The 27,363-nt window shown below is 42.3% G+C and overlaps 1 long non-coding RNA gene across 1 annotated transcript; it reads right to left on the minus strand.

The window, feature by feature from the left end:
- Nucleotides 1-1,023: 1,023 nt before the first annotated feature.
- Nucleotides 1,024-18,980, minus strand: LOC137205001 (uncharacterized). The gene is made up of 2 exons (XR_010933952.1): nt 18,786-18,980; nt 1,024-2,019 (listed from the first exon to the last, which is right to left on the minus strand). It is a non-coding gene; the product is annotated as an uncharacterized lncRNA (long non-coding RNA).
- Nucleotides 18,981-27,363: the final 8,383 nt, after the last annotated feature.

Here is a 27,363-nt window from a genome sequence, read left to right on the forward strand (position 1 = left end):
GAAGGAGATTTGAACTCAAGTCCTGGCTCGACCCTTCACAAGCTGCCAACACAAGGCCCTAAGACTGTTGAGGAGATGAAGTAGGATAATGACCAGAAGCTGTCTGTGACCTGTGCCTCCCTGTGGAGGGGCTGTGGCATTATTGTTGCTGGAAGAATGTCCTTAGTTGTAAATATTTCTTGAAATTTTGTATTCTTGGAATCATACGATATTACCTCTAGAGAAGGGATCTTATTACCTTGTTCAACTTCCTGCTTAAAGCAAGAGTCTCTTCTAAAGCATCACAGCAAAACCAAAGAGTGTACGATGTGTGAGAAATTGTGTCCATGTATAGAAAAGCCCACACGATGTCTGGAATCCATTGTGTAACAACGTGGCTCACGGTTACACCTCAGCCTCTCCTCACTTTCTGAGGGGCTGTGCTCTTCTTGGGCTCGGTACAAAGACTGGCTGCTTGGGTTGAAGGTGTGGGATGGTGTCATGGAAACTTGTTCTCCCAAATCACCATGGAAGTAAATCCCTATGGAGTGCCTTCTGCAGACACAGGGAAACCTAAAACACCAGGCAGAGGGAACTTCCGGAATCGTGAATTTTAAAAATATTTTTACTGTGATCCACAGTTAGAAACACATTTGATGTTTCAACCCAGTACATACACACACACTCACGGACACACACACAAACTGGAACAAAAGTTTAACAGAACAATTTTTTACGATACAGCACATGCTGAGTACAACAGCACATTCTGATCTATTTTATTTCATTGAAAAAAACCCAACCTGCTGGTAAAAACTCTAAATTGATTTTACAACCTCCTAATGAATTTTGGTTTGAGGTTTGAAAAACACTGATCCTATCCAATGCTCCCATCTTACAAATGAAGAAACTGAGTCTGGGAAAAAGGAACTGGCTAACTATTCCACAAAGACACACACATTTACAGCATGACAGTGACGAGGCTCCAGGTCTCCTAATCCTCGTCATGGCCTTCCCTCAGAACCTCCTATTACTTCTCCTGTCTTCTTTTTTTTTGGCGGTACGCAGGCCTCTCACTGTTGTGGCCTCTCCCATTGTGGAGCACAGGCTCCGGATGCGCAGGCTCAGTGGCCATGGCTCACGGGCCCAGCCGCTCCGCGGCATGTGGGATCTTCCCGGACCAGGGCACGCACCCGTGTCCCCTGCATCGGCAGGAGGACTCTCAACCACTGCGCCACCAGGGAAGCCCTCCTGTCTTCTTGTATAGAGATACAATATTGCCTATTTCTATTTTAGGAGCAAGATAGCAGTCTTCTATCAGAGAGGGGAGGAAGTGTCCTCCTCTCTCCCATCTTCCCTGGATGCCCCCCATTGTTGTGGCTGCAACAGGGGCCCCTGCAAGTTCTTTTCCCAAAAACCTAACATACCAGGGACCCCAGAAGAGAGACCCTTGCGGGGAGGGGGGGGGAGATGCATAGGTATCTATTTCCCCTTATAGGTGTCTATTCCCCCCCAGTCTCATGCTTGTGGGGATTTTTTCTTTGGATTAGTTTGCCAACCCCTAGGAAAGGGCATCTGAGAGTCTGTCCTCAGGAACTTAAAATAAAGGGTAGTTCTTTTCTATGGGGAAAGATGGGATGTGGGGAGGATTCTGCAGAGAACTGGTCCATGACTAACTCTGGTTGATCAAAAGCTGTTTGGGGCAATTTGGCACTGTTGATTGGGAACCCATGTCCCAAAGCTAGTTGTGATGGACTTCAGAGAAGCAAGACAGCACTTATTTACCCTCAAGCAATAGCTACCTCTGCCCTCTTGCCCTAAGGCCATTCCATCTCTTTGCTCTACTCCCCTTTGCCTATCCTGCATGAGGGGGCCTTTAAAGGGCGTATATTTTTCAACCAATAATCCCTGATAAGATGGGCACTATCTTATATACAGTTATTTAAAGGAGTCAGGAAAACAAATAAAGAAACAAAATCCAGAGCCTCTTTTTGTTGTTGGTTTTTCCACAGGCCATACTTTTGAACACGAAGAAGAAGGCTGTGGAGATATCAAGGAGGAGGAAATTGTTAGAGAAGACAGACAAATTGACTACCGGCCATGAAAAGCTTATGACTGGGAGGTTTTTGCTTATCTCTTCCTAGAAAAAGAATGTGCAGACTCTAGGAAGTTTGATCTGTTTTTCCCTAGAGTGCCACAATACTTCTTGTAGTTCTTCTTTCTTCTCCCCACCCATCTTCCCAGCCCATCCCACTTCCAAACAATGACTTAAGACCAAGATACAGAACTTGAGATAAGGAGTCAAGGATGGGAAGCAGAACTGCAAAATTGGCAGGTTAGAGCCAGAGACATGTGAATCCTGGAGAAAGAATTGTCTTATTTATCTCTCTCTGCTCAGAACGCAATGCAGCTCCTGCCTGGCACCTGGTAGGTGTTTTGTATATTCTTATAGAAAAAAAATTGACAAATACAATATGAGAATAAGCAGAAGGTCCATAGAAAATCAGCTCAGACAGTGGATTCCAGACTCCAGGAATGCAATCTGGACACCAGGAAGGACAATCAGCAGAGAAGACTGAGCTTGACTCAGAATTCGTAGATAGTCACAAGTCAGAATCAAAAATAGCAGAGAACAGGCTTTCCCTGGTTGACACAAAATGGCTTTCTCCCATTATACAGCAGGTATACTTATATGACCAATGACGATAGATTGGCTTAGCATCGGTTAAAAGAAGTGAAGGTTTTCAGTAAAGAAAAAAACCCTCAAAATGAATCTATGGCTACTCTGAAACAATGCAAAATTATTCTATATTTTAAGAGTTATAATATCTAGAATTGTGATGTTCAATGTGATAGCCACTAGCCACATGCAGCTATTTAAGTTTAAAATAATTAAAGTTAAATAAAATTAAAACTTCCAGACTTCCCTGGTGGCACAGTGGTTAAGAATCCGCCTGCCAATGCAGGGGACACGGGTTGGAGCCCTGGTCCGGGAAGATCCCCCCTGCCACGGAGCAACTAAGCCCGTGTGCCACAACTACTGAGCCCACGTGCTGCAACTACTGAAGCCCACGTGCCTAGAGCCCGTGCTCAGCAACAAGAGAAGCCACCACAATTAGAAGCCCGCACACCGCAGCGAAGAGTAGTCCCCGCTCACCACAGCTGAAGAAAACCCACGTGCAGCAGCAATGACCCAACGCAGCCAAAAAATAAATAAATTAAATTAAATTAAAAATTAAAACTTCCTCATTGTCATTAGTCACAGTTCAGATGCCCAACAACTACATGTGGCTGGTGACTATCATATTGGACATCGCAGATACAGAACATTTTGACCATAACATTAGGTTCTATTGGACAGTGCTGATCTAATGAGCAAGTTAATAGTTCCCCCTGCTCTGGTGCATTCATTCAGAATGCATCACTCTTCAAATAAAATATAGACAAACAAACAAACAAAAACTTCAAAAGAGGATAACTGCAAAGCTAAAAAGACATCATTTGGGGAATAGTTCAAAGAACTAGAGATATTTAGTCTGGAGAAGAGGAAAATCCAGAGTAAATATGAAGATTAACTTTAAATATTGAAGAACTGTCATATTGTTCCATGTGACTTAAGGGATAGACTTAAACCCGCGTGTCAGAGTTACAAAAGATTCTAGCTCAAGAGAAGGAAAAACTTCTTTCCCATCAGAGCTACCCAAAGGCAGAATGGGCTGCCTCATTCAGGAATGAGCCCTCTAACTTGGAGTGTTCAAGCAAAGGCTGGGCACACGCCTTACACACAGATATTAAAAAACAAAAAATCTTGTGAAAGAAAGGTTATTTGTCAAATATATCAGGAAGGAGGTATGAATTCAAACATGAATGAGCAGTTAAACTTGATGATCTTTGAAACCCCTTCAAATTCTGAGAATCTCTGACTCCTAGGATTGTTTTTCAGCCACTGGGTAAGAAATTCAGGAGAGCATGGGGACTAGGGAAACTGTCTGTACTATTTTTGAGCAAGATCAGGTGGAAACTCAAGAATGCGACAGGGTGAGAGAGAGCTCCAGAGAAAAAGAGAGGAAGAAGGTGGATGATGAAGCAATTTAACTGGAATTAAAAATGGAGCACGGGGGGCTTCCCTGGTGGTGCAGTGGTTGAGAGTCCACCTGCCGATGCAGGGGACACGGGTTCGTGCCCCGGTCCAGGAAGATTCCACATGCCGTGGAACGGCTAGGCCCATGAGCCATGGCCACTGAGCCTGCACGTCCAGAGCCTGTGCTCCGCAACAGGAGAGGCCACAACAGTGAGAGGCCCACGTACCGCAAAAAAAAAAAAAAAAAAAGGAGCAGAGGGACAGAAAAGAAGGTGCAAGAGGAAAGGGGGATCCTGAGAAAAAGAAAGACAAAGAGAAGAAAGAATGGTATGGGGAGAAAGAATGATACACGTGTGGGACGTTTGTGAAAAAAAGGCACAAATAGAAGCCTCAGTTTTAACTCTCCCTAACTCAAAAAATGACCAAATAAGCTCTTTTTAAGATAGTTTGCTTAGAGGTCTGGGCGGAGGGCTGGCAGGCAGCAGCTGGGGCCGCGAGTGGGGATCGTGGCATGGGGATGCTGGCAGATGCGGGCAGCGGCCAGTCCGGAGCCCCCGGGCCAGAGCCGAGCTAACCGCAGTGGGGACCGGGGCCCGGAGCCACGGCAACTGCGGCTGGAGGACGATGGCAGCGCCCGCCGGGGCCGGGACACTGATTGCATCCCCAGACTGCAGGCGCTGGCTGTGGTCGGTGCTTGGGGTGGTGCTCGGGCTCTTGACTGCTGGTGTATCGGCCATGGAGGTGTATACACCAAAAGAAATCTTCGTGGCAAATGGGACACAAGGGAAGCTGACATGATGGGAAAGGAAATAGCCACCAAAGTCCAGGAAGCACAGAGAGTCCCATACAGGATAAACTTCAGTAGAAACACGCTGAGACACATAGTAATCAAACGGGCAAAAATTAAAGACAAACAAATTATTGAAAGCAGCAAGGGAAAAATGACAAATAACATACAAGGGAACTCCCATAGGTTAACAGCTGATTTCTCAGCAGAAACTCTACAAGCCAGAATGGAGTGGCATGATATACTTAAAATTATGAAAGGGAAGAACCTACAACCAAGATTACTCTACCCGGCAAGGATCTCATTCAGATTCGATGGAGAAATCAAAAGCTTTACAGACAAGCAAAAGCTAAGATAATTCAGCACCACCAAACCAGCTCTACAACAAATGCTAAAGGAAATTCTCTAAGTGGGAAACACAAGAGAAGAAAAGGACCTACAAAAGCAAACCCAAAACAATTAAGAAAATGGTCATAGGAACATACATATCGATAATTACCTAAAACATGAATGGATTAAATACTCCAACCAAAAGACACAGGCTTGCTGAATGGATACAAAAACAAGACCCATATATATGCTGTCTACAAGAGACCCACTTCAGACCTAGGGACACATACAGACTGAAAGTGAGGGGATGGAAAAAGATATTCCATGCAAATGGAAATCAAAAGAAAGCTGGAGTAGCAATACTCATATCAGATAAAATAGACTTTAAAATAAAGAATGTTACAAGAGACAAGGAAGGACACTACATAATGATCAAGGGATCAATTCAAGAAGAAGATATAGGGCTTCCCTGGTGGTGCTGTGGTTGAGAGTCCGCCTGCCGATGCAGGAGACATGGGTTCGCACCCCGGTCTGGGAAGATCCCACATGCCGCGGAGCAGCTGGGCCCATGAGCCATGGCTGCTGAGCCTGTGCGTCCGGAGCCTGTGCTCCACAGTGGGAGAGGCCACAACAGTGAGAGGCCCACGTACCACAAAAAAAAAAAAAAAAAGTAGAAGATATAACAATTATAAATATATGTGTATCCAACATAGGAGCACCTCAATACATAAGGCAAATGCTAACAGTTATAAAAGAGGAAATCGACAGTAACACAATAATAGTGGAGGATTTAACACCTCACTTACACCAATAGACAGATCATCCAAAATGAAAATAAATAAGTAAACAGAAGCTTTAAATGACACAATAGACCAGACAGATTTAACTGATATTTATACGACATTCCATCCAAAAACAGCAGATTACACTTTCTTCTCAAGTGCACACGGAACATTCCCCAGGATAGATCACATCTTGGGTCACAAATCAAGCCTCAGTAAATTTAAGAGAATTGAAATCATATCAAGCATCTTTTCTGACCACAACGCTATGAGATTAGAAATAAATTACAGGGGAAAAAAACGTAAAAAACACAAACACATGGAGGCTAAACAAAACATTACAAAATAACCAAGATATCACTAAAGAAATCAAAGAGGAAATCAAAAAATACCTACAGACAAATGACACTGAAAACACGACAATCCAAAACCAATGGGATGCAGCAAAAGCAGTTCTAAGAGGGAAATTTATAGCTATGGAAGCCTACCTCAAGAGACAAGAAACATCTGAAATAAACAATCTAACCTTACACCTAAAGGAACTAGAGAAAGAAGAACAAACAAAACCCAAAGTTAGTAGAAGGAAAAAATCATAAAGATCAGAGCAGAAATAAATGAAATAGAAACAAAGAAAACAATAGCAAAGATCAATAAAACTAAAAGCTGGTTCTTTGAGAAGATAAACAAAATTGATAAACCATTAGCCAGATTCATCAAGAAAAAGAGGGAGAGAACTCAAATCAATAAAATTAGAAACGAATAAGGAGAAGTTACAACAAACACTGCAGAAATACAAAGCATCCTAAGAGACTACTACCAGCAACTCTATGCCAATAAATTGGACAACCTGGAAGAAATGGACAAATTCTTAGAAAGGTATAACCTTCCAAGACTGAATCAGGAAGAAACAGAAAACATGAACAGACTAATCACAAGTAAAAAAATTGAAACTGTGATTAAAAATATTCCAACAAACAAAAGTCCAGGACCAGATGGCTTCACAGGTGAATTCTATCAAACAATTAGAGAAGAGCTAACACCCATCCTTCTCAAACTCTTCCAAAATACAGCAGAGGGAGGAACACTCCCAAACTCATTCTATGAGGCCACCATCACCCTGATACCAAAACCAGACAAAGATACTACAAGAGAGGAAAATTACAGACCAATATCACTGATGAATATAGATGCAAAAATTCTCAACATAATACTAGCAAACAGAATCCAACAACACATTAAAAGGATCATACACCATGATCAAGTGGGATTTACCCCAGGAATGCAAGGATTCTCCAATATACGCAAATCAATCAATGTGATACACCATATTAACAAATTGTAGAATAAAAACCATATGATCATCTCAATAGATACAGAAAAAGCTTTTGACAAAATTCAACATGGATTTACGATAAAAACTCTCCAGAAAGTGGGCATAGAGAGAACCCACCTCAACATAACAAAGGCCATATATATGACAAACCCACAGCAAACATCATTCTCAACAGTGAAAAACTGAAAGCATTTCCTCTAAGATCAGGAACAAGACAAGGATGTCCACTTGCACCACTATTATTCAACATAGTTTTGGAAGTCCTAGACATGGCAATCAGAGAAGAAAAAGAAATAAAAGGAATACAAATTGGAAAAGAAGAAGTAAACTGTCACTGTTTGCAGATGACATGATACTATACATAGAGAAACCTAAAGATGCCACCAGAAAACTACTAGAGCTAATCAGTGAATTTGGTAAAGTTGTACAAAATGCACAGAAATCTCTTGCATTCCTATACACTAATGATGGAAAATCTGAAAAAGAAATTAAGGAAACACTCCCATTTACCATTGCAACAAAAAGAATAAAATACCTAGGAATAAACCTACCTAGGGAGACAAAAGACCTGTATGCAGAAAACTATAAGACACTGATGAAAGAAATTAAAGATGATACCAACAGATGGAGAGATATACCATGTTCTTGGATTGGAAGAATCAATACTGTGAAAATGACTATACTACCCAAAGCAATCTACAGATTCAATGCAATCCCTTCAAATTACCAATGGCATTTTTTACGGAACTAGAACAAAAAATCTTAAAATTTGTATGGAGACACAAAAGACCCCGAATAGCCAAAGCAGTCTTGAGGGAAAAAAACGGAGCTGGAGAAATCAGGCTCCCTGATTTCAGACTATACTACAAAGCTACAGTAATCAAGACAATATGGTACTGACACAAAAACAGAAACATAGATCAATGGAACAAGATAGAAAGCCCAGAGATAAACCCGTGCACCTATGGTCAACTAATCTATGACAAAGGAGGCAGGGATATACAATGGAGAAAAGACAGTCTCTTCAATAAGTGGTGCTGGGAAAACTGGACAGCTACATGTAAAAGAATGAAATTAGAACACTCCCTAACACCATACACAAAAATCAACTCAAAATGGATTGGAGACCTAAAGGTAAGACCAGATACTATAAAACTCTCAGAAGAAAACATAGGAAGAACACTCTTTGACATAAATCACAGCAAGATCTTTTTTGATCCATCTCCGAGAGTAATGGAAATAAAAACAAAAATAAACAAATGGGACCTAATGAAACTTAAAAGCTTTTGCACAGCAAAGGAGACCATAAACAAGATGAAAAGACAACCCTCAGAATGGGAGAAAATATTTGCAAATCAAATATTGAATTAATATTGAAATAACTGATTCGTTTCAAATAATATTGAAATGAATCAATGGACAAAGGATTAATCTCCAAAATATATAAACAGCTCATGCAGCTCAATATTAAAGAAACAAACAGCCCAATCCATAAATGGGCAGAAGACCTAAATAGACATTTCTCCAAAGAAGACATACAGATGGCAAAGAGACACATGAAAGGATGCTCAACATCACTAATCATTAGAGAAATGCAAATCAAAACTACAATGAGGTATCACCTCACACCAGTCAGAATGGCCATCATCAGAAAATCTACAAACAACAAATGCTGGAGAGGGTGTGGAGAAAAGGGAACCCTCTTGCACTGTTGGTGGGAATGTAAATTGATACAGCCACTATGGAGAACAGTATGGAGTTTCCTCAAAAAACTAAAGATAGAATTACCATATGACCCAGCAATCCCACTACTGGGCATATACCCAGAGAAAACCATAATTCAAAAAGACACATGCACCACAATGTTCATTGCAGCACTGTTTACAATAGCCAGGTCATGGAAGCAACCTAAATGCCCATTGACAGACGAATGGATAAAGAAGATGTGGTAAATATATGCAATGGAATATTACTCAGCCATAAAAAGGAACGAAATTGAGTCATTTGTTGAGACGTGGATGGATCAAGAGACTGTCATACAGAGTGAAGTAAGTCAGAAAGAGAAAAACAAATATCGTATATTAACACACGTATGTGGAACCTAGAAAAATGGTACAGATGAACCGGTTTGCAGGGCAGAGGTTGAGACACAGATGTAGAGAATAAACGTATGGACACCAAGGGGGGAAAGCCATGGGGGGGTGGGGATGGTGGTATGCTGAATTGGGCAATTGGGATTGACATGTATACACTGATGTGTATAAAATTCATGACTAATAAGAACCTGCTGTATAAAAAATAAATAAAGTAAAATTTTAAAAAAATAGTTTGCTTAAATAGGAATAGAAAAAATTAGAATCAGATATGTAACTAGACAGCTTGTTAAAAGGAGAGACATGAACAGATGAATATGATAAATACAAAATACTACAAAGGTTCTGAAACAGCAAAGCAGAGATTTGACCACCCACAGAGCCAAAAGGTTTCCTCTTCTACCACATATTCAATCTCCAGCCTTTAATAGTCTAATAAAAATAAAAGAACTATTCTGAAATAAAGATTATATCATTTTCCTATTAGCTGCTTTAACAAATTACCACAAATTTACTGGTCTAAAACAATACAAATTGGTTCTCAAACAGTTTTGGAGGTCAGAAGTCTGAAATGAATCTTACTGGACTAAAATCAAGATGTCATCAGAGCTGGTTCCTTCTGGAGGCTCCAGGTGAAAATCTGTTCCTTGTCTCTTCCAACTTCTAGAGGCTGCTAGCATCCCTTGGCTCACAGCTACATGGTAATCCAGGATAATATCCCCATCTCACATTTTCAAAGTCCCTTTTACTGTGTAGGGTAATATTCACAGGACTTCTTTGGGAAACCATTATTTTGTCTATCATAAGGATGGTAAGCATCTGCTTTTCATAGTTAGAAATGTCATGTGAGTATTCGAAATTGAGGCCACTGACCCAGTATTTGTAGGACATATGTTATTATTAGGGAGCATGGTGGTAGAAAAAGCAATAATCAGGATTCTGGGGGCCTGGGTTCTTGTCCTATCACTGCCATTAGCTAGTTGTATGACCTTGAGCAAGTCACTACCTCTTCTCTGGAATTCTCCTTGCCTATGAAATAAACTCATTCTCCAATGGGAAATTGTTGAACCTGTGTTCTTGGCCTATTCTTTCTTCCTTGTGATAAAGGGCATAAATTTTCCCTAAAAGTTAGCAGTTCATTCATTGTCACTAGGAAGCAATTTTTTTTCTTAGTAGCCAAGTGGTCCAGGCTTCCAGACAAACTCTGGGGCACTTTGTGAAGCATGTCACTTAGTCTCTGTGATGGTGTTAGCCTGCACTCTGTGTATGTCAATTAAGTCTCCTAAGAAAACAATGTTCTGAAGTTTGTTAAGACCTCTGAACTCATGTGAGTACAACATCCTAGGCTTGTTTCCTCAAATAATATTTGAAACTATTATTTAAATACATATATTCATATATTCAACAAACATTCATTGAGAACCAACTACGTACAAAACACTGTACTAAGCTAATTCCTAGCAAGCTTGGTTCTTGAGTATAATAAAGACTCATACCTAATAGATTAAATGGGACACTTGAACATTACCAGTTAGCATACAGTTCAATAAACATCTATGAGGACTAAACACAGGAAATAAGGAACTCAAGTGCTCTGACCTCAAGCAATACCATATAAATATAATACATATGAACATGCGTTAAGATCAGGTTGCCTTTTTTTTCCCCAAAGTTTTCATTTTCCTTTGTATTTATTTATTTATTGGCTGTGCTGAGCAGCATGCGGGATCTTAGTACCCCGACCAGGGCTCAAACCCTCACTCCCTGCAGTGGAAGCATGGAGTCTTAACCACTGGACCTCCAGGGAAGTCCTTTTCCTTTTTATTTATAATTTATGAAAAAAGTGTCAGCCTCCATCCCTATCCCTTTCCAGGTGATGCTTCTTCTAGTACAGGAATATGAAAGCAGAAGTTTTTTTTTCTGTGTGTGTGTGTGTTTTTGTTTTTTTAAAAAAATTATTTATTTTTGGCTGCATTGGGTCTTGTGAGTGGGCTTTTCCCCAGTTGCGGCTAGCGGGGGCCATTCTTCATTGTGGTGCACGGGCCTCTCACTGTGGTGGCCTCTCTTGCTGCAGAACACAGGCTCCAGGCATGCGGGCTCAGTAGTTGTGGCATGCGGGCTCAGTAGTTGTGGCTCACAGGCTCTAGAGCGCAGGCTCACTAGTTGTGGTGCATGGGCTTAGTTGCTCCGCGGCATGTGGGATCTTCCTGGACCAGGGCTCGAACCCATGTCTCCTGAATTGGCAGGCGGATTTTTAACCTCTGTGCCACCAGGGAAGCTCGAAAGCAGAAGTTTTGATCTTAGGTTCTGAGTGTTTTTTCTGTTACAAATAGTATAATCCCATTTTTTAATTTTAAAAAGTATGTTGTGATTTTTCCTCTACAGGGTGGAATTTTGAGTGTTTTTTTTTCTCTTTTTCATTTATCTACATTTTCTAATTTTTCAATAATGAACATTTATTTATCGTATAAGGAAATATGTCAAAACGTTTTGATGAAAAATAAATAGATCCTTACCATTTTGACAAATTAACCTTCAATGTAATTTTCTGCTGGAAAACTTGTATACTACTCAATTTCCACAATAGTAGTAGATGTCTATACCACCTGATAGCTTCAAGTAATAATTATAGTCATAAAGCATTTATGAGATTGTAAGATTAAGTTTTGACTCCTCTCCAACTCATTCTGGAACTTGGGGAATTGTCAAACTTCTCTGTACTGTGATTTCTGGCCACATTTCACTCTGGGATTTTTTTTTTTTTCCCTGACCTGGCACAAATTAAGAGAGATATGGGCTTTAATGGTCAAATAGCCTTTGAAATCTTTCTATTTATTATATTTATATCCACTAATGGTCGCTTTATGTTATAAAAAAATTGAGGGAGTTAATTTGGCACAATTATTGTAAATCTCTTGAAACTAGCAAGTTTCAAAACCTGACAAGCTAATTGATTCCCAAATTAGATACTAAATCCTCATTGCAGCTTCCTGAAGGTCAACCCGGAAAGACAGAGCTAACGTAAGCACCCACGTAAGGTTATAATTTAACCAGTGGTTCCCATTTGAAATGACCACATTCCTGCACAGAAAAGGAAATGTTTGTTCAACAGTTTTATCTGTTTTCTTCCATGGGATTTGAAGGAATTTACAATGTATTATTCTAACTCCAGCTACTGTCTTGAACAAACTTCAGGATGAGCCCAATTCACAAATAAAATATATCAAAGGTAGTAGTCTGATACGGTTGTACTCCTTTACTCAACCCCTGCGAGATTAAGTCACTTGAGGTCACATGGTTACAAGAAAAGGAGGCTTGAGCACATCGAGTTCCCAGTCTCTGGAATAATCAAGAAGCCCTGTTTGGTGTTTTAATGAATCACACAGATCTCCTCTTCAGTTTTCAGCCCCTACAGTCTCCAGTTCTCACATATTATAGCTTGTTGTTTCAGACTCTCTCCTTATTCTTTCCTTCCACAGCTATTTTTGAGCACCTGCTCTGTGCCAGCACTGTATTAAATGTTGGAAGAATAACCAACATGTAGTGCTGGGCCATTCACAAGCCCTTTTCACCAACATCGTATCATTTGGCCATGTAATGTGAGCTATTTACAATGTAAACCGAGACTCAGTCACACTTGCATCATCTCGGACTTAGTTTGGTGCCTGCTCAATGCACCAAATGTTTGTTGAATGGATGCGTAAATGTAGGAGAGAATGAGGAATGAATATATAAAAGCTTATATCCCTGGTTTATGCATTTTTTGTTTTCACGGGATTACCAAGCATTCATTCGCTTTTCTCCTTAACTCTTTTTTCCCTTGGAAAAGCTTTCCAGTCCCTCTCATTTCTTTCTCCCCTGTAGAGCATCTCTTAATGATGCTCAGAGGCAACACCTCAGCTCCCCAGAAATCCCTAAACCTTCTGCCTCTCCTTGCCATCGGCTGCTAACAACCTCTGGGTGACACCATATGCCAGTCCCAATCTGGCCTCTTTTTTTGAAACTAATGAACACTTTTTTTTTTTTTTGGCTGTGCCACAGGGCTTGTAGGATCTTAGTTCCCCAATCAGGGATCAAACCTAGGCTCCAGCAGTGAAAGCACAGAGTCCTAACAACCGGACCACCAGGGAATTCCCAAAACTGGCCAACTCTTATGAAGAGTTTGTCAATTGGATTAAGATGCAAATTCTGTACTCCTATTACTGTTGTAGAATAATTTTAATTGGGATAAAAATCTGTGTAACTAGGTTTTCCTTGTTAGATTAGAAATCAAGAAAGCAACATGTCAAGAAAACTGTGATGGAAACCATAAGCTAAGCTGATGTACATTTAATGCTCAGGGTAAGGGTAACAGGCAAAATCAGGAAATGGATGGTGTTCAGGGATTTCTAAAAATATTTCAAGCAATTATCTACTAGCCTCACAAACAGAAAGGTGTTTTTTTTTTTTTTAAAGTACCTTCCAGATCCACCAAAATTTTAAAACGTTCCAGAGCATCACCTTGAAAATAGCCCTGAGGACAGAGAAGACTCCAAGAAAATAAGACCTACCTTTCCCACCTAAAGTGGCAATGGTCCAGTTCCTTCCTGCACTTGTTAACAACTATTTATTGAACATCTATTTGCCAGGCATTCTTTTTTTTCTTTTTATAAATTTATTTATTTATTTATTTTTGGTTGCGTTGGGTCTTCATTGCTGTGTGTGGGCTTTCTCTAGTTGCGGCGAGCGAGGTCTACTCTTCATTGTGGTGTGCAGGTTTCTCATTGCTGTGGCTTCTCTTATTGCAGAGCACAGGCTCTAGGCATGCGGGCTTCAGTAGTTGTGGCATGCGGGCTCAGCAGTTGTGGCGCACGGGCTTAGTCGCTCAACTGCATGTGGGATCTTCCTGGACCAGGGCTCGAACCCGTGTCCCCTGCATTGGCAGGCAGATTCTTAACCACTGGACCACCAGGGAAGTCCTGTCAGGCATTCTTGAGGATACAGTGGTTTAAAAAAAAAAAAAAGACTAACAAAGACACCACTGGGTGGTCAGGGAAGGAGATACTGCTCCCCCAGCCAAGAGACCAGAGAGGGAGAGGGTGTGAGATGAGATCCTGGAGGCAGGAGGCAGAGGGAGAAGGGCTTGAAGTCAGAGGCAGGGGGGTTTATTCTGAGGACGATGGCGCGCCATAAGAGCAGTGGAGTGGCAGCGTCTGGTGGGTTTCTATCTGTGCCACATTCCGTGGCTGGAACAACGTTAAGAAAAAACGGCCATCTCAAGTGGCACAAAAGTTACTGACCACCCCCTTTGCCTCATTCATCTGGATACTACTGTAGAGGATTAGCATTGCCTTATATGTTTTGTTACTTCACTAACCTGTTCCCTGTTAATAAAGATTGTGCCAGGTTTTACCTAAATTACCACATTAAATCATCATGAAAACTTTATGTCTAAACCATCCGTAAGACTTCAAAGGCCTCCCTCTCCCAGGGCATCTACAGGACTGTGCCCTGTTGAAATGACACTCCGATAATGTGGCAGGAAGAGTGTCAAGATTAGGGTCTTCCACAACATCTTTCGCCACCGAGGCAAATAAATGTGCCTGTAGATTCTGATCAGGAGTAAAAGTGTATTCCTTCTCTCAGCACACATTTATGGGCATTAGAGATATGAAAACAGAACAGAGCCCCAGTCCTTGTCCTTAGTCAAGTAGGAGGGAATCTCGTAAGAGCTCTTATCTGTTGCCCCCTTTTTAATCCCTCCCTCTCCATCTACGCCCCTCGTGTATTTCTGTGATAGATAATGGAAGAGAGAACTGGGGGTGAGACACATGGAAAGAGGGAGAATTGCTCACGCCTGGTAAACACACCCCAGAACCATTATGCATGAGATCAGGTGCAAACTGAGATCGAGGTTGGCCTCTGGAAAACAAGAAGACAGGCTGGGCGAGTGGCTGACTACAAGCATCGGGGCCAGGGTTTGGGGCTCTGTTCTGCCACTGACGAGCAGCGTGACTCTGGGCAAGTTACTTATTCTCTTTAAGTCTTAAGTTCTCATGTGTAAAATGGGGGAAATAATGCCTAACTCACTGGGTTGCTGTTAAGGAAGTGGTACGTAAAGCGCGTGGCTCAGAGCCTGACATACTGTGTTTAATTATGGGTGGCTTTTCTTACCCCAGAGAATAGGAGAGGAGACCCGGATGTGGAGGTGGGGAGAGGTTACAGTGGAGGTGTGGGAGAAGGGGTGGGCTGGCGAAGGCTGGGCCCGCCAGGCCACGTGTGAAGTGAAATTCACGTTGCCTCTGCCATCTTGTGCGCACGTAAGCCCCAGATCAGAAGGGAGGTAAGCAGGGCATTGGCACCATTGAGAGAGCCACCCTCCCCGTCCCCTCCCCACCTTTCCCCGGCCACACTGCCACTAGCTGTTGCTCATTGAAGGCACTGACAGGGCGGCCCCCACAGGGAGGAGACGCTGGGAGACGGGGTCTCTTTACTTGTCCTGTTACGCTGCTGCTGTCTTCCTCAGCCCGTCCCGTTCGTCCAGGTAAGGTGTCCGAGGAAAACGGACACTTTAACTGGGCCTAGAGGAACACAGTGTGGCCCAGAACCTGCTGACTTTACAGTCTTTACACATGCCACAAATAGTTATCAAATGTCTGCAAGTGCAAATCTGGAAGATACGATGACACCGAACTGGACAGCAGTACAAAGGAGCACTGGGGGTTAGAGGAAACGGGCGGGGGAAGTGACCGCCTCCCATGGGGATGCTCCATGGGGCAAGTGTCTTCCGAGTCAACGGAAAGGGAGGGTGTGTTTACCACAGAGGCTATCTTTCAAGCAGCTCTTACTGAGACAGAGAGATTGAGAATTAGCTAAAAGAAAACAGGCTAAGAGGAGGGTGTGTTTTAACACCAGAGTGACTTGGGCATGGGTGTAGGCTGAGAGACAGAGCAGAGTTGGCTGAAGGAGCAAGTTCCCCCTAGGGGCTGTAAGGGAGCTGGATGGGTCTGAGCAGAGGGGGCAGCGCTTTCCTGTGAGAGGGAGGAGGTGAGCTTAGCTGGAGATGTAGGTTAAATGCAAGGGGAGCAGGGTTTTCAGGTCCTTGTAGCTTCCCGGCTCAATTTTCTCCATGAAGTAGGGAGTCCATTCCTGAGACAGAATGAAGGAGGGTCGTGTGGGGCTTGGAGAGAGAGGTGACGCTTTGCAAGAGTCATTGAAGACTGCTGATGGGCATAGAGGGCCTGGCTGCCGCTGGAAACAGAGGTTTTGTTAGGGCCCTAGACCTCAGGGGTGTGCAGTTTCTTTCAGCAAACTACAGAGCCGCTGCGTCCCGTTGAGGGAGACAGACTGTAGGGTGAGTAACAGGAAGTCGGAGGCAGGGTGTTAAGGTTCAGGTCATCAACTGTGTGGTCAAGCCTGGATAGGAAAGTTGGAGGACGTAAGACTGACACACTCAGACAAAGCAGGGAGACAGTGAGACTGAAGGTCCCCATGAGCGAAAAGAGGAAGTGCAGGAGGAGCGGGACTGTGACGATTGGAGAAACGCTGGGCTGAATAGTCTCCTCCAAAAGCCCATGCCCACCAGGAACTTCAGAATGTCACCTTATTTGGACACAGGGTCTTTGCAGACGAAATTAGTTAAGATGAAGTCATAATGTATTAGGATGGATCCTAAATTCAGTGATTGGTATTCTCATAAAAAACAGAGACACAGAAATACACACACACAGAGGAGAATGTCTTATAAAGACAGAGGCAGAGGTTGGAGAGACGTGGGTATAGGAACCAGGGAATACCAAGGATTGCCGGCAACTACCAGAAGCTATAGGAGAGCGGCATGGAGCAGATGCTCTTCAAGGGCCTCTAGAAGGAACCCACCTGCTGACACCTTGATATTGGACTTACAGCCTCCAGAACTATGACAATAAATTTCTGTTGTTTTAAGGCACTCGGTTTGTGATATTTGTTACGGCAACCCTAGGAAATGAATACAGACAGGAGGAAGGTCATGGTTGGAGAGTTGGGGTTGATGGTGGCAGCGTCCCCTTTCTCACTTTTGTGCTTTGCCAAGACAATGAGGATGAAGAGGGTTGGTAGACGTTAGAGAGAACGTGAGGTGGACTCGGTGGGACCTGGCAACTCATTAGATGATGGGATGGTGAGGGGAAGGGGACGTGGACAAAAGGGGCAAAGAGGACTCAAAAGTTTCACAGCCAGTAAATGAGTGACCACTGACCTCCCCATCCCGTGGCTGGCACTGCCATTCTCCCCGAGAAGAAGAGCACACAGTCTGAGAAGATTCAGGAGGCTGCATGTCTTCTCAGGAAAGAAGTGGAGGAGGGGGCCATGCTGCAAAGTGATGAGTGAGTTTGTGGTGAGGAGTGGAGGTGGTCAGAAGAGAAGTCTTCTGAAGTTTAGGAATGAAAGAGAGAAGGTTCAAAAGACCAAGTTTCGCACTGGTCTTTGCTGGGCTAGAAGAGGGTTTTGGGGGTTTTTTTAATATTTATTTATTTATTTGGCTGTGCCAGATCTTTAGTTGTGGCATGTGGCATCTAGTTCCCTGACCAGGGATCAAACCAAGGCCCCCTGCATTGGGAGCTCAGAGTCTTAACCACTGGACGGCCAGGGAAGTCCCGAGGTGTGTTCTTTGGACATCATTGTGGTTTGTCTGCTAAAGGGTTATCTTGGGCTGAGAAAAATTTGTATTATCATTTTTTTTCTCTCCCACCCCATATATGTATATTAAATATACACATATATGAACCATAAATTAAATTGAACCATATCTCTGCAACATAATCCTGGCTATTAAAACCTTCTACCTGAGTTGGCCACAGACAATGAAACAGAATTGGAAGAAAGCTCAAAACAAAGAGCACATAGGGCTTCCCTGGTGGTGCAGCGGTTAAGAATCTGCCTGCCAGTGCAGGGGACATGGGTTCGAGGCCTGATCCAGGAAGATCCCACACGCCTCGAAGCAACTAAGCCGTGCACCACAACTACTGATCCTGCGCTCAAGAGGCCGCAAGCCACAACTACTGAGCCCACGTGCCACAACTACTGAAGCCCACGCGCCAAGAGCCCGTGCTCTGCAACAAGAGAAGCCACTGCAATGAGAAGCCCGCGCACCGCAATGAAGAGTAGCCCCCGCTCACCGCAACTAGAGAAAGCCCGCGTGCAGCAACAAAGACCCAACACGGCCATAAATTAATCAGAAAAGAAAAGAAAGAGTACATGACTGTGACCGTGTGTGTGTGTGTGTGTGTGTGTGTGTGTGTGTGTGTGTGTGTGTGTGTGTGTGTGTGTGTGTGTGTGTGTGGTGAGGAGACGGGAAGTACTTAGAAACTAGGCGTCTCATCCCAACAATTCCCTTTGGTACACCTGTGTGGTCGATTTCTGGGATGGTGGCTTCCACCCTTACCTGTCCCCACTCTGTCCACATGATGATCTTCCTCTGGAGGTGTGGCCACAGCACCTGCCTTCAGGAAGTCCTCGGTCTGGGTCCCCTCTGGTCAGCAGGGGCCGTGGCTCAAGGTTCCCTTGGAGGGGATTACCTCCTCCCCTGTGTAGGTAGATCACAGCCAAGGCTGCTCCCGCTTCTCGTCTCTGCTGGATAAGGACCCACCCCTAATGTTGTGTTATGTCTTACTTTGACAGCAATTTGTTGTTGTTATTCTTTAGTATTTCTAAGTACAACCCCTTTGTCGACATTCGACATTCGACATTCGTGGTGTAGAAACAAAGAGCTGGTTAAAGCTAATACCTTGTTCTAATGGAGCCTGGAGATCAAAGCCAAAGGATCAGGGTGGGCAACTCTTCCAAGAGCCTGAAGGCCATTTTTCTTCCAGCACAATCTTGATGCTCTCCTTCTCTCTGTTTGCTCGGATGATTCCTAGATGTAATAGAATCCTCTTACTCCACTTGCAGCCTCATGCCAAGAAAGAATTCATGCTTATTTATCAAAACTTCCCAAAGAATAAATAGGATGAAAATTAAGAACAGAGGCAAATCAAAGCTTAGGTGTTTTATTATGCATACCGCCACCCAGGGAGCCCAGGTCTGCTGATTTGAAAGATAAGCAGGAAAGGGCTGGAGGGGAAGAACCAGGGAAACCGGTGAAAGGGAAGTTTCCTGTGCTCCTCTTATCCATAGCTCTGTGTTGCCCAGTGACTTCAAAACATTTGAAGGCCAGTATAACACATGAGGAGTACAGAAGAAATGCAAATCTTTCATTAATTCATTCAACGTTTTGAGCATCTACTATGCATTGGGCATTGAGTAAGGAGAGTTCTGGGAATATAAAAAAGAGTACTATACATTCTCTGTCTTGCAGTAGGATTAGGATTAAGGCCTGGACAAAGCACACGGAGGAGGGAGTTGCAGATACTGCCTGGGGAAGTTGCGAAGGCTTCAGGGAGGAGGTGATAATTCAGGTAATTCTGCAGGAAGAGTAGAAGATTGCTAAGTATTAGAACAGCATGCACTACAGTACAGAGCTGTAAAGAACACACCTTTTTTTTTTTTTTTTTTTTTTTTTTTTTGCAGTACGAGGGCCTCTCACTGTTGTGGCCTTTCCCGTTGCGGAGCACAGGCTGCAGACGCACAGGCTCAGCGGCCATGGCTCACGGGCCTAGCCGCTCTGCGGCATGCGGGATCTTCCCGGACTGGGGCACGAACCCATGTCCCCTGCATCGGCAGGCGGACTCTCAAGCACTGCGCCACTAGGGAAGCCCAAGAACACATTTTGTCCAAGGAACATTAAGAAGCTGAAGGCTGGTGTAATTTAGGCAGTGGTATGGGATGTGGCCAGAGAGGCAGGCTGGGAATATTCTATGAAGAACCTTTTCTACCCTGCAAGAAATTTGGGTTTTTATCCCATGAATGGAGCTCTGCTGGGAGTCAAGTAGGAGAGCTGCTTGGTGATAGACTGGACTAAAAGCTGGGAGACTAAGGATGAAGGGTGATAGGTGATGGCATGGAAGAAAAAGGAAAACTGGCAGAAGGGAGGGAGAGGAAAGAGTCGAGGTGAACTGCCAAGATCCCTGGCTGGGCAACTGCATGGGTGGTAATGCTATTAACAGAACTGAGGAGTACAAAGTTTGGCAGCAGGTTTGGCAGGAGAACCTCACATTTACTCCAAACCTGTTTAATGCACCTTGGAGCACTCCGCAAGAAACTCGGAGGTAGCTGACAATACAAGACCGCAGAGCTGGAGGTTGGGACTTGTAGCACAGGAGGGGACAGACCTACAGGAGGAGATCCACCCACAAGTCGAGAATCAAGATGGGCACTACTGGGGACTTTCTGGCTGTCCAGTGGTTAGGACTCACGCTTCCACTGCAGGGGGCACGGGTTGGATCCCTGGTCAGGGAACTAAGATCCCCACACGCCACGTGGCATGGCCAAAAAAAAAGAGATGGGCACAGTATAGGAGTTAAATATGACATGATGAGCTACAAACGAGAAAGAACCTAGAAGAGTTGGTGATCCAGGAGGCTGGAGCACAGTAGATGGAGAAAGCTCCAAGGAGCAGGTATATTCAGCCAGGAATACCTGACTCCCACACTCCCACACACATCTGTGATGAAAGTGAAGAAAATCCATCAGGTAGAAAGCAGCTGACATCCTTCCTTTTTCTTTCTTTGTTCGACTCTTCCCAATGCCTCTAGGCCTCATCTCTGGTTCAAATCTACCCCTGCAGCCAGAAGGGGAGTCAAGAGCACAAGTCAAGGAGTGGACAGGTTAGTCCTTTCCTGGGTAGCTCAGTTGCTGCAACCTGGAAAGGAAAAGCAATTTATTTTCTTTGTTCTAAGGTTTATTTTTTTCACCATTATACAATAAAAGATATAATAAAAGAAAATTTGGAAATAATGAAAAAAAAGGAGAAAATACCTATAGTTTCAGAAATCACCATTAACCTTGTGGTACATCTCCTTCCAGTCCTTTTCTATATACCTAAGAGTTTTGCTTATTGTTAGTAAATGATGAGGTTGTTAAGTTTTGTTTAGGTTAGCATACATATAATGGTTCATTTAAAATGATATTATAAACTACGTTATTACATGTGTTTCATAAATACCACTTTTAGTGGCTGCATAAATTGCTTTGATTGGAAATAATCATTTATTTGAATCAGTTATAACATGTACATGGTAAAAAATTCAAAATGCAAAAAAGGTATACATAAAAAATATCTCTCCCATCCCTATTTCCCAGCCACTCACTTCTCCTTAAACATAGTACTAGTTCCAGTCTGTTGTGTGTTCTTCCAGAGATATTCTACATATATGCAAATAAGCATGTACAAATAAATAATCTTCCTTCTTCTCCCCCTAATGATAGCGTATTACACACACTCTCTGAACTTTGTTTTTTTCACTTATCAGTGTATCTTGGAGTCTGTTCCAGATTACCAAATTAAAGCTGCCCTGTTCTTTTTATTGGAAAAGCAATTTCTTAGCAGGCAACAAATGGTGGCTCTCCCAGGAGCAGCGGGACCCTCCCTTGAGCCAAGGTGACAGGCAGCAAGTGGCCCGCCAGACAGGTCTGCCCCTGTGAGCCAGGAATGTCAAGTCTGATATCTCCATCTCCTGCCCACAGGGTGGGGGCACTCAGAAGCCCAGGAGGCAGCAATGTGTCTTGTTGATAAATGGAGGCAGCAAGTACAGAGAAAACCAGACTGGAAGACTGAAATTTGCTCCAGATATGAGGTTGTTTTCTGTCTCATGTTCACTGGCTTGCGCAAGTCTACATGCTCTAGGAAACTTCCCCAGACCTCTCCAGCCTTCCGTCTCTCCAATGCCTCAAAGATGGGCTGCTCCAGGGATGGTGTGACAACCTTGCCACAAACAGCCCTCCATCTCCTAGCCATGGCCCTTTTCTCTTAGTTTTCTTGATGTTTCCCAGTTAGAGGAAAGCCTTCTGCCCTAGCTCTATCCTGCTAGTATTTTAGGTTGTCTTACATTACTAAATCAACTAGTCCATGAACTGAATATTCAGAAAGACACCAAAAATCTGAGGTTTGATATTATCATAATAATATTAAAAGTCCTAAAAAGAGGGAGATTATTGAAGAGAGATGTGGACAGTGTCCTAAAATATTTGTTGGAAACAAGATTTTCATGTTTTCCTGAACTTCTAAGACCTCCCCCTGGAGACTGGTTCAAGATGGCGGAGTAGAAGGACATGCGCTCACTCCCTCTTGTGAGAGCACCGGAATCACAACTAACTGCTGAACAGGAAGACAATGGAACTCACCAAAAAAGATACCGCACATCCAAAGACAAAGGAGAAGCTGCAATGAGATTATAGGAGGGGCGCAACGGCAGATTACACTTTCTTCTCAAGTGCACACGGAACATTCTCCAGGACAGATCACATCTTGGGTCACAAATCAAACCTCGGTAAATATAAGAAAATTGAAATCATATCAAGCATCTTTTTGGACCACAACGCTATGAGATTAGAAATAAATTACAGGCAAAAAAACGTAAAAAACACAAACACATGGAGGCTAAACAATACATTACTAAATAACCAAGAGATCACTGGAAGAAGTCAAAAATTACCTAGAAACAAATGACAATGAAAACACAATGACCCAAAACCTATGGGATGCAGCAAAAGCAGTTCTAAGAGGGAAGTTTATAGCTATACAAGCCTACCTCAAGAAACAACAAACATATCAAATAAACAACCTAACTTTACACCTAAAGCAATTAGAGAAAGAAGAACAAACAAAACCCAAAGTTAGTAGAAGGAAAGAAATCATAAAGATCAGAGGAGAAATAAATGAAATGGAAACAAAGAAAACAATAGCAAAGGTCAATAAAACTAAAAGCTGATTCTTTGAGAAGATAAACAAAATTGATAAACCTTTATCCAGACTCATTAAGAAAAAGAGGGAGAGGACTCAAATTAATAAAATTAGATATGAAAAAGGAGAAGTTACAAGAGACACTGCAGAAATACAAAGCAATATAAGAGACTACTACAAGCACCTCTATGCCAATAAAATGGACAACTTGGAATCAATGCACAAATTCTTAGAAAGGTTGAACCTTCCAAAACTGAACCAGGAAGAAATAGAAAATATGAACAGATGACTCACAAGTAGGAACTTGAAACTGTGATTAAAAATCTTCCAACAAACAAAAGTCCAGGACCAGATGGCTTCACAGGTGAATTCTATCAAACATTTAGAGAAGAGCTAACACCCATCCTTCTCAAACTCTTCCAAAATATAGCAGAGGGAGGAACACTCCCAAACTCATTCTATGAGGCCACCATCACCCTGATACCAAAACCAGACAAAGATACTACAAGAAAGGAAAATTACAGACCAATATCACTGATGAATATAGATGCAAAAATTCTCAACATAATACTAGCAAACAGAATCCAATAAAACACTAAAAGGGTCATACACCATGATCAAGTGGGATTTACCCCAGGGATGCAAGGATTCTTCAATATATGCAAATCAATCAATATGATACACCATATTAATAAACTGAAGAATAAAAACCATATGATCATTTCAGTAGATGCAGAAAAAGCTTTTGACAAAATTCAACACCGACTGATGATAAAAACTCTCCAGAAAGTGGGCATAGAGGGAAACTACCTCAACATAATAAAGACCATATACAACAAAACCACAGCAAACATCATTCTCAACAGTGAAAAACTGAAAGCATTTCCTCTAAGATCAGGAACAAGACAAGGAGGTCCACTCTCACCACTATTATTCAACATAGTCTTGGAAGTCCTAGCCATGGCAATCAGAGAAGGAAAAGAAATAAAAGGAATACAAATTGGAAAAGAAGAAGTAAAACTGTCACTGTTTGCAGATGACATGATATTATACATAGAGAAACCTAAAGATGCCACCAGAAAACTACTAGAGCTAATCAGTGAATTTGGTAAAGTTGTACAAAATGCACAGAAATCTCTTGCATTCCTATATACTAACAATGAAAGATCAGAAAGAGAAATTAAGAAAACAATCCTATTTACCACTGCAACAAAAAGAATAAAATACCTGAGAATAAACCTACCAAAGGAGGTAAAAGACCTGTGCTTAGAAAACTATAAGACACTGATGAAAGAAATCAAATATGACACAAACAGATGGAGAGTTATACCTTGTTCTTAGATTGGAAGAATCAATATTGTGAAAATGACTATACTACCCAAAGCAATCTACAGATTCAATGCAATCCTTATCAAATTACCAGTGGCATTTTTTACAGAACTAGAACAAAAAAATCTTTAAATTTATATGGAGACACAAAAGACCCCGAATAGCCAAAGCAATCTTGAGGGAAAAAAACGGAGCTGGAGGAATCGGACTCCCTGACTTCAGACTATGTACAAAGCTACAGTAATCAAGACAATATGCTACTCGCACAAAAACAGAAATATAGATCAATGGAACAGGATAGAAAGCCCAGAGATAAACCCACGCACATATGGTCACCTTATCTTTGATAAAGGAGGCAAGAATATACAATGAAGAAAAGACAGTCTCTTCAGTAAGTGGTTCTGGGAACACTGGACAGCTACATGTAAAAGAATGAAACTAGAACACTCCCTAACATAATACACAAAAATAAATTCAAAATGGATTGGAGACCTAAATGTAAAACCGGACACTATAAAACTCTTAGAGGAAAACATAGGCAGAACACTCTATGACATAAATAACAGCAAGATCCTTTTGACCCACCTCCTAGAGAAATGGAAATAAAAACAAAAATAAACAAATGGGACCTAATGAAACTTAAAGGCTTTTGCACAGCAAAGGAAACCATAAACAAGATGAAAAGACAAGGCTCAGAATGGGAGAAAATATTTGCAAACGAAGCAACTGACAAAGGATTAATCTCCAAAATTTACAAGCACCTCATGCAGCTCAATATCAAAAAAACAAACAACCCAGGAGAAAAGGGAACACTCCTGCACTGCTGGTGGGAATGTCAATTGGTACAGCCACTATGGAGAACAGTATGGAGGTTCCTTAAAAAACTACAAATAGAACTACCATACGACCCAGCAATCCCACTACTGGGCATATACCCTGAGAAAACCATAATTCAAAAAGAGTCATGTACCGAAATGTTCATTGCAGCTCTATTTACAATAGCCCAGAGATGGAAACAATCTAAGTGCCCATCATCGGATGAATGGATAAAGAAGATGTGGCACATATATACAATGGAATATTACTCAGCCATAAAAAGAAACGAAATTGAGCTATTTGTAATGAGGTGGATAGACCTAGAGTCTGTCATACAGAGTGAAATAAGTCAGAAAGAGAAAGACAAATACCGTATGCTAACACGTATATACAGAATTTAAGAAAAAAAATGTCATGAAGAACCTAGGGGTAAGACAGGAATAAAGACACAGACCTACTGGAGAACGGACTTGAGGATATGGGGCGGGGGAAGGGTGAGCTGTGACAAAGCGAGAGAGAGGCATGGACATATATACACTACCAAACGTAAGGTAGATAGCTAGTGGGAAGCAGCCGCATAGCACAGGGATATCAGCTCGGTGCTTTGTGACCGCCTGGAGGGGTGGGATAGGGAGGGTGGGAGGGAGGGAGACGCAAGAGGGAAGAGATATGGGAACATATGTATATGTATGACTGATTCAGTTTGTTATAAAGCAGAAACTAACACACCATTGTAAAGCAATTATACCCCAATAAAGATGTTACAAAAACAAAAAACAACAAAACAAAAACAAACAACCCAGTCAAAAAATGGGCAGAAGACCTAAATAGACATTTCTCCAAAGAACATATACAGATTGGCAACAAACACATGAAAGGATGCTCAACATCACTAATCATTAGAGAAATGCAAATCAAAACTACAATGAGGTATCACCTCACACCAGTTAGAATGGGCATCATCAGAAAATCTACAAACAACAAATGCTGGAGAGGGTGTGGAGAAAAGGGAACCCTCTTGCACTGTTGGTGGGAATGTAAATTGATACAGCCACTATGGAGAACAGTATGGAGTTTCCTCAAAAAACTAAAAATAGAATTACCATATGATCCAGCAATCCCACTACTGGGCATATACCCAGAGAAAACCATAATCCAAAAAGACACATGCACCCCAATGTTCATTGCAGCACTATTTACAATAGCCAGGTCACGGAAGCAACCTAAATGCCCATCGACAGACGAATGAATAAAGAAATTGTGGCACATATATACAATGGAATATTTTCAGCCATAAAAAGGAACGAAATTGAGTCATTTGTTGAGACGTGGATGGATCTAGAGACTGTCATACAGAGTGAAGTAAGTCAGAAAGAGAAAAACAAATATCATATATTAACGCATGTATGTGGAACCTAGAAAAATGGTACCGATGAACTGGCTTGCAGGGCAGAAGTTGAGACACAGATGTAGAGAACAAACGTATGGACACCAAGTGGGGGAAAGTCATGGGGGTTGGGGATGGCGGTGTGCTGAATTGGGCGATTGGGATTGACATGTATACACTGATGTGTATAAAATAGATGACTAATAAGAAGCTGCTGTATAAAAAAATAAATTAAATTAAATTTTTTAAAAAAAAGGGCTTCCCTGGTGGCGCAGTGGTTGAGAGTCTGCCTGCCAATTCAGGGGACATGGGTTTGTGCCCCGGTCCGGGAGGATACCACATGCCGCGGAGCAGCTGGGCCCATTAGCCACGGCCGCCGAGCCTGCGCGTCCGGAGCCTGTGCTCCGCAACGGGAGAGGCCACAACAGTGAGAGGCCCGCGTACCGCAAAAAAAAAAAAACTACAGTGAGGTATCACCTCATACCGGTCAGAATGGTCATCATCAAAAAATCTACAAACAATAAATGCTGGAGAGGGTGTGGAGAAAAGGGGACCCTCTTGCACTGTTGGTGGGAATGTAAATTGATACAGCCACTATGGAGAACAGTATGGAGGTTCCTTAAAAAACTAAAAATAGAATTACCATATGAT

This window comes from Pseudorca crassidens, chromosome 13, assembly GCF_039906515.1.
Source record: "Pseudorca crassidens isolate mPseCra1 chromosome 13, mPseCra1.hap1, whole genome shotgun sequence".
Taxonomy (NCBI): domain Eukaryota; kingdom Metazoa; phylum Chordata; class Mammalia; order Artiodactyla; family Delphinidae; genus Pseudorca; species Pseudorca crassidens.